The following is a 9,262-nucleotide window of genomic DNA, read 5'->3' on the forward strand; positions in this document are numbered from 1 at the left end:
CCTCTTGGACGAAAATGACGACAGTAAGTCTTTTAACGATACTCTAGCAATTTTGGATGAGTACTTTTTGCCTAAATGTAATGTTCCTTTTGAAAGATACAAGTTTCGGCAGCTGACGCAAGCCCAAGACGAGACCATTGATAAGTTTATTTGCCGTTTGCGCCAGCAAGCAACGTTGTGTGAATTTGAAACCAATAGAAATGACTAAATTCGAGATCAAGTTATTGAAAAATGTGCTTCTAACATATTGAGAAGGAAGTTGCTCGAAAAAAATAATCTAGTTTTGAATTATGCAATAGTTATTGCAAAAGCTCATGAAGATGTCGAAAATCAATTAAAGACAATGCAGCCTACGCCATCAGTTCATGTCAACGAAGTGCGCCACCCAGAGCATCGACGCGCATTGCCTTCAATTAAGAAGGAAGGGAAAGTATGTTTTGCTTGTGGTAAGACTGGACATTTTAAGTTTGATCAACAATGCCCAGCAAGAGGCAAGCAATGTAACAAATGTGGCAAAGTCGGACATTTTGCTTTACAATGTCGAACACGGTCCCGAACGAATAGATGTGTGACGTCACAATATCCTTCTGATGTCAAGATGAATCGGAATATGCCGTCGCGGAGACCAGTGCAGCGCAAATCCAATACCAATACATTAGAGGAAGAAGAAGGAAAGACTTTTATTTTCGCAGAAAACGAGGAGAGCAACAAAGAAGAACTTTTCAACTTACAAGGGACACGTAAGAACTCTTGTACAATAACTTTGAAAGTTGGTGGTGTAAAATTATCTGATGTTTTGATCGATTCAGGTGCTGCCAGTAATGTGATTAGTAAAGATACTTGGGAATGGTTAAAATGTCGTAATGTTGTTGCCCAATGTCGGAAATCAGCTAAATCTTTGTATTCATATGGGAGTACTACACCGTTACCTACACTAGGTACTTTTACTGCAGAAGTAATTTGTGAGGATACTAACTGTGCCTGTGTAACTGATTTTATTGTAGTTAACTGTGATGCACCTAGTCTATTAAGTAGAGATACTGCAGAAAAATTAAGTGTATTGCGTATTGGCCCTTCACGTGTAAACAATCTGTGTAATGATGTTTTTGATACTTACCCTAAACTGTTTAATGGGGTGGGACTTTTAAAAAATTATGAATTAAAGTTACACATTGACACATCGGTAAAGCCCGTGGCTCAACCAGTACGTAAAGTTCCATTTCAACTTAGGGGTAAAGTTGAGTGCAAATTGCAAGACCTACTCGACGCAGACATCATTGAAGAAGTTCCCGAGGGACCTACAGGTTGGGTTTCACCCGTTGTTATTATCCCAAAGCCAGATGGGGATGTACGATTGTGTGTAGACATGCGTCGAGCGAATGAAGCAATCATCCGGGAACGACATCCCATTCCAACAATTGAAGATTTGTTGCATCGAATGAATGGTAGCACTATGTTTAGTAAACTCGATTTAAAGTGGGGTTTCCATCAAATTATGTTAGAGCCAGAAAGTCGTTACATCACAACATTTGTGACGCATAAAGGACTGTATCGCTATAAACGTTTGATGTTTGGAATCAACTCCGCTCCAGAGAAGTACCAAAAGATTCTGTGCGATGTGTTGAAGAAATGCCAAGGAGTAGCCAACATCGCAGACGATGTAATTGTGTACGGGAAGAACAAAGAAGAACATGATCAAAGATTGATTAATGTTTTAGAAAAACTACGGGAAGCCGGATTAACCTTGAACAAACATAAATGCCAATTTCGTTTACCGAAGCTGACGTTTTTTGGACACAATCTGAGCAAGCAAGGTGTCAGTCCTAGCGAGGAAAAAGTCGCAGCCATACTGAATGCAGAACCACCGAAAACTTCAAGTGAAGCAAGATCATTTATGGGATTGGTTCAATACTCTTCTAAATTTATTTCAAATCTTGCTACGATCGCTAGGCCTATACTTGATCTGACAAGAAAAGAAGTTAAATTTGAGTGGAAGCAGGAGCAGCAACAAGCTTTTGAACAGCTGAAATCATTGATGACCAAAGCTAATGCATTAGCATTTTTCCGAACCGATTGCAAGACACGCATTATTGCAGATGCATCACCAGTCGGTTTAGGAGCTGTTTTTACACAGCTACAGGATGGGTTATGGCGCGTAATTGCCTATGCGTCAAGGAGTCTTTCTGACATTGAGAAGCGTTATAGCCAAACAGAAAAGGAAGCTTTAGGGTTAGTTTGGGCATGTGAACGCTTTAATCTGTATGTGTTCGGGAAAGAATTTGAGCTGGAAACAGACCATAAACCTTTACAGTTTATTTATAACAAAACGTCCAAACCCTCTGCCAGAATAGAAAGATGGGTTTTAAGGTTACAAGCTTATGATTTCAAAGTTGTTTACAGACCGAGACGTACGAACATTGCAGATGCCTTATCAAGACTCAACTCCACACAATCAAAAGAAGACGGTTCGCATGAGGAGTACGATTTTGTGAGGTTAGTAGCAATAAGCAGTACTCCAGTTGCATTAACACCGCTAGAAATTGAAAGAGAGTCTGCTCGTGACAAGGAGTTTGAAGAAATTCGAAAATATGTCAAATCTGGCGATTGGTCAAAGTGTTCTCAATTTAGCTATTTACATGTCAAGGATGAACTTTGTTGTTATGGTGAATTAATTTTAAGAGGAACACGACTAGTAATTCCAAAGTCTTTGCGAGAACGCGTTTTGGAGCTCGCACATGAAGGACACCAGGGAATCGTTAAAACTAAGAATAGACTACGCACGAAAGTGTGGGGGCCTAAAATGGACAGTGATGCAGAGAAGTTGTGTAGGAAATGTCATGGTTGCCAAGTGACAAGCGAATATGCAAGACCGGAGCCGATGACAAGAGTGGTTCCTCCGAACGGTCCATGGCAAGCTTGTTCTGCTGACATTCTTGGACCGTTGCCAAGCGGTGAAAACATTTTAGTTATTCTAGACTACTACAGTAGGTACTATGAAATAGCTGTCTTGAAGTCTACTACCACCATGAAAATAATAGACGCAATTGTGCCTGTGTTTGCACGATTCGGTGTGCCAGTTTCTTTGAGAACTGATAATGGGCCACAATTTGTTTCTTCAGAGTTTGAAAATTTCTTAACCGAGTACGGCATAAAGCATGAAAAGTCGACGCCATTGTGGCCACAAGCAAATAGAGAGGTGGAGCGACAAAACAGAACGTTGATGAAAGCGATCAGAATTGCACATGTGGACGGAAAAGAATGGAAAGAGGAGATCAGTAAATTCCTGATGGCTTATCGATCGACACCACAGTCATCCACTGGTGCATCTCCGTACTATTTGATGTTTGGAAGAGAAATGAAAACGAAACTTCCAGAATTGTGTCGTGAGCCACAACAGCTCGACGAAGAAGTCAGAGATCGTGATTGGGAGAACAAATTGAAAAGTAAAAGCTATGCTGACGAAAAAAGGGGGGCTGTAGAGTCGGAAATAAAAATGGGTGATGAAGTCTTAGTTAGAAATCCTAAAACTTCTAAATTGTCTCCTACATTTAAACCTGTCCCTCAAACAGTTGTCTCGAAAGAAAAGGGTGAGGTTACTGTTATGGATAAAGATGGTATTGAACTAAAACGTAATTCGTCTTTTAAGAAGTATATCAGTCCAGACAATAGTCCTTGTGAAAGTGAGACTTACGACTCACCACTAGTCACTGTCGATGAATCAGATTCAATGAACCTATCACCCCCACGTTTACAAATGCCAGAACGTAGATCTTCTCGCTGTATAACTAAACCAACAAGGTTTAATGACTATGTTCTCACATAAACATGTTTACTGTATGTGGTAATATTGTGTAGTTCTGTTTTTACGTGTATTGGAGTAACCTACCACATACTAACAATTTTCTTATTTGTTTATGTTTTGCTTCATACTTGCATATTAAGGCATATCGTCGAAATAGTAATAGCCTGATCTGATGTTCTATGTACATACCGTTTATGTCACCAATTGTTTTGTAATTGAGTCGCCACAAGTGCAGCTGTAGCAGTTCATAAAAGCTCATTCATGTTCTTGTTTTTTCAATGTTAAAGCTGCATTAACTATATGATCTGTACCGTATTTTGAAGTTTTTAAAAAAAGGAGGGATGTAGTGTTTCGTCATAGAAACCATTGTTACGTTTCACTAGCCTATCGTTTGTACTATGTGCGACTGTTACGAGACGAGAGCATGAGATAGATTCAGCTGAGAGAAAGTACAATAAAGTGGTCTGTGTGTAATCTATTAAAGTGTGGTATATCTAAGTTAATCAAACGGAAATACAACAGTTGGCGCCTTCTGACAAGCTAACTGAAGTGATGGTGTCCACTGGTAATCGATGCTTGAAATAAAACTGATGAACTCTATTTGCTCTAAATTCGAAGGATTCTCTGTCTTTTGTCAGAGATATGTCGATCTAAAAATGAAAAAAAAATTAATGCAGCTTTAAACATCTCTTGATCAGCTGCAGTGAGTGGATGAAAACAACAGCAACACTTCGACAGTCGCAAATTTCGCTGCGTTAATCTCGGGAACCGGGCTTTCATCAGTGTTTCAAAGCTTCTACAACTATGCGAAACTGCCAGGAATAATCTACCAGAGGCTTTCTCAGTCCAAGGATAAGGATAAAAATTCAACCCAACCAAACAAAACAAACCATGTTTGCAAAATAAACAAAACACTAGGCAATAGCCGGTGAGCTGCTATTGAGACAAATTAGACTGCTACTTGACCAGACGATTTGATTCATCACAAAATATTAAAACATTCCCAGCTGCAAGGGTAGCCAGATAAAATTTCAATTTGTTTGAAAGGGTTTAAAAAATCGCATGTTAAAATGCAGTAGCAAATCGTAATGTAGGTAGGCCTACTCTCTTTCTGGAAGTATCATCGCTGATACAGCCCTCGATGTACAATGATGTTCCAGTTTGATCGATCTCGTGCGTCTTGCTAAATTTTAGTAGGGTTTTTGATAAGTGGTTGAAAATTGTGCAAAAATGTGAATCTTTGTGATCCTCTTGACCGTTTTCCTAGTATTTTTCCACTCAAAGATAAATCTTCAAGTTCGCCTTTCCTTATGATAAGACCTACCTTATGAAGTAGGCCTACTAGGGAGCCTAATTGCCAAATTTTTTATTCATTGGGCCTACTCAACCTGGTCGCTTGTGAAGTCCTCCATGCAATCCTATAGCACATACCCTAGTTGCAACTAAGGCTGTATAAAATAAAACCTTTTTGGTCGAAAGTACCGTATCGAATAGATGCATGGAAAGCTCTCTGGTCGGTAGCGGTGAGAAAATCAACCAAGACTCTGCATAAAACACATTTATCATATTTATTTACAACATAAACTAATAATTGTAATAATTACAGCGTTAAATGTTTATGACTGTGTTTAACATACTTCCAACATTCAAGCTTTTATTTCTCAAAAAGATCACACGTAATACAAGCCCAAAATAAAGGCGCAACCATTAAATAGGAGTAAAAAAGATGAAACTTCGAGTAATGAATACCAGTAGGCTGTGACTACCATGCACTTTAAGTACAAGTATTGCGATGCTTCAAACAAAAGTCATATCAGATATGATTTAAAATGTTGTTACTGTTCAACTTGAGAATTACATTTTCTCATTTCGTCAATTAACGCTTTCACAATCAGTAAAAAAGTTAACCAACTTTCATCATAAAGATTTCACAAACATTAAGAAATAAAGTCACTCACATATCTCCATTCTCCAGTATTAACTCCTACCACCTTCACACCGGTATCTTGATATTCCTTGAAGGAAATGTCGTAAAGCTTGTCTGCAATCTGAAGAAAAGGACAACATAATTAAGTAAAAGGTGTGGATGTGAATCCTATGTTTTTTCAAGCAAAATTTGAAAGCATTTATCTCGCGTTGTTCCTCTACTCAATACGTTATCGCGCGATATCGTTTTGTCACTTCTACCACTTTTATCAATTTTGGTGGAGAGGTTGCTTTATTTTAAGCTGCCACAAGCATGTATAACCAAACAGCGACATGGTATTAAACATAAACTAGTATACTAATATAAAGCAATAAACTAAAAATTTCAAACATCGTTTATACAACATGTTAGCCCTTATCAAGCATCTGACAACTGATAAGCAAAAAATGAAATAAGAAACGAAATGCACAAAATAACAAACCATAGCGAAGAAGATAAGGCGCCTCATATGCCGGTTCGATTGTACAAGGAAAAATGAAAAAAAAACAAGATCTACGTTAAGAATATTAAAACAGGACAGTATAAATTTCTGGACCATATAATAAGAAAGTAAAAACTGAAACATATTTCTTGAACTGGTAAAGTTTTTGGAAACGGGCACCTTGTAAACAACAAGAAATTCTTCACAGTGTAGATTCAAACGATCTGCTATAGCCTGATGCTGCGGGTTCTTTTTGGCAATATCAAATTACACTAGCTTTCGAAACGCAGTTCCCTAGTCATGTGCTATGACGAATGGTGTTGCAGTCAGTGAGTGGTTCTTTAAAGTGGCTCTTTGGTTTAGCTTGAGGCTGCCGGCTGTTGAGTTTCTGTGCTGTTAGGCGTTATTGCTGTGAAGTTTTGTTGGATCAGTTGATTAGTAGATTAGGTGACGTAGTTCTTCCCTTTCGGCGCGGTTGTTGATTTCATTCAACAACAAGAAATTCATTTGAAGCAATTTATCAAAACAGAAACAATCATTCATACAACATATATTTAATAGAAATACTTGGTATAATAACTATTCTACAAACGCCGTCAATGCCTAGTTTAGGAAAGGAAATTGAAGAAGGATAAAACAGCCACCTGATGTGTTTTAGTTTCCTTGTTGATTTCATTTCATGAATTTCGCTTTTTCAGATGCTGGGCAAGGGCTAACATCTGTTGTGTAAAGGAAAGCGTTTTCAATTTTTAATTTAATCTTGTTTACTGACACGGTGACTTAGTGGTTAGTTTGTCTGCCTCAAAATGGTCAAGCATGGATTCGTGCTAAGCCTCTGGAGCAGATGATCTATTCTTTTACCACTTCAGATTCGCGATGATCTCGAATTACACTGAAATGATACTAGAGGGCAGACAGTCATTGGTTTCTTCATGCCTGACGTGTGGACCTTTCACTCATTTCGTTGGCAAATCAATTTGCATGGGGTGGTGGTTGACTAGATAACCGCTTATTGATTTTTGCTGTCAACCTGATTGTGCTATTATGCAGCTTACGATTCACAATGTAGTGTTAGGCTATGTGTGTTTTATTAACTCGTTATATGGCGCTATTGAAACAAATAATTTGATTGATCATCGCTCCAAAAATTTCAAAGTTTGGATCGTGGCGGCATTTAATAGTCTACAAGCCTTAATACATCGTGCAAAGTTTGCATTTGCAGGCTGATTTGTTAGCCGCTTGTCTTGAGTTGTAGTTGACTCTACTTTGGCTATATTTTATGTATTTCATGAAAGTTAAAACCAAAGCTTTCTAGTGAATGGAGCACTGAGCCTACTTTTGGTCTGGTTTTTCATAACTACCGTTTTGAAAAAATATAAAGTAGGCTGCCTTAGGCTACATTAGGCTACATGTAGGCCAATGCAGGGGTTTAAGGTTTTTTATTTATATTAAATGTTTATAACCCCTGATAACAGCAGATACGCTGCTGGCGTAACAAAGCTTCGATGGCGTAGAGATAACGCAATGAGTCTCAAGTTCTTTTATTCGTGAGTTCGAGTTGAATTTAGATTTGGAATTTGAAAAGTTATCTTATGAGTCTGAGTTAATTTTCAGTAATATTATGAGTCTCTGTCTGAGTCTTATACTATGAGTCTCAGTTAATTTCCAGTAATATTAAGAGTCTCTGTTAAAATTAAATTTTATGAGTAAATCTCAAATTCAGTTAGTATCACAGTCTCACACGCGAAGGGAAGGGAAGGCTTTAACTTTTACGAAAGTGTTGAGCACTTTGAGATTCCAATGAATTTCCGTTGTACACCCATCGAAAACACGTGGCACGAAACTTAAAGTCAAAAATAGTGGTTTCGTGTTGAGAATATTTATCCTTGGGATTCATCCTTCGCATAGGCTACTTGCAGAGGGTTTGATCCATTGACGAAGTGAAGTTCTAACTGCATTTAAAAACATTTTTAACTGCAAAATTCTCAGTCCATTTACAAGTTTTCCCAAGCGAATTTTAAAAAAGCGCACCCATTTACAATAGCCTAACAGTAACTTCTGGACTGCTTCTGCGGCGTTGCAGTCTGGAAGTTCCTGTCAGTCCAGAGGTTACCAGGGGTGCCCAGAATTTTCGCAATCGATACAAAAGCGAAAATTGTTTTAACTAAGTTTAATGAATTCATTGCTCTCAAATTAATGCAAGCTTAAACCATTATTTTAACATATTGTTGATGTTTCCTGGTTAGGCTTATGATGGTACAATTTCATATTATATTCTTTCATGCCATTTTCATTTATTTTGCCTTTGGTTTTTAGTCTTTTTCATCAATTCTTTTTTCATTCTTTCGCACCTTCATCATTTGATTTTTTTGCTATTTGCTTTCATTAACTGAAGATGATTTAGCTGCTAGCTGATCGAAATCGGTTTTAGCTGTTCATGATTGAACTTACTCATGTGAAAATAAATTCGTTTGTAATATCAACAGGGGATCAATCAGTTGGGATATTTTTTGTAAATGCTCCAAACAAAGGAAATACCTTGTTTTCTTTGCTATGACTCGAAGTTACATAGGCATCGACTTCCTATTTTGAATCTAGAAAATAATGATGTAATAAGGGTGCGAACAGTGAACGCAACATTACCCCCGAAAATATGGAGTTGACAAAAAGCATATTTTAAAACCCAAAAACGTTAACACGACAACAACCACAGAAGTTGTGCTCGATGCAAACGTAATGAAACCCTAAGTTCGTGTTTGTGGTGCATCCGGTCGAAGATTTGCAGTTTTCTTCTTTCGTCAGATGAACACATTGTTCGCATGAGCAAGGCTCGTTTACAAGGCATTGTTCATGAAGTTCATATGCATCAAGCATGTCAAAATGTTTTATGTGCAAGTGATTGTATTTGTTGTCTTGTTTTCTGCCGGCTAGGGGTGGACGTCCTATTATCGTCGAACACAAAACAGAAGACTGTTACTCGTGTCTATCTGATTCACAGATTAGACAGATCTTGGTGACTGGCCTTAGCACCGAGCTTGTCCTACAAGGCCGT

At 38.0% G+C, this 9,262-nt stretch overlaps 1 long non-coding RNA gene across 1 annotated transcript; it reads left to right on the forward strand.

The window, feature by feature from the left end:
• The first annotated feature begins 517 nt into the window (after positions 1–517).
• Positions 518–3,206, forward strand: LOC145781914 (uncharacterized). Its single transcript, XR_014290800.1, has 3 exons — positions 518–740; positions 2,401–2,493; positions 3,120–3,206. It is a non-coding gene; the product is annotated as an uncharacterized LOC145781914 (long non-coding RNA).
• The last annotated feature ends 6,056 nt before the right edge of the window (positions 3,207–9,262 follow it).

This window comes from Aplidium turbinatum, chromosome 1 (genome assembly GCF_918807975.1).
Source record: "Aplidium turbinatum chromosome 1, kaAplTurb1.1, whole genome shotgun sequence".
Classification (NCBI taxonomy): Eukaryota; Metazoa; Chordata; class Ascidiacea; order Aplousobranchia; family Polyclinidae; genus Aplidium; species Aplidium turbinatum.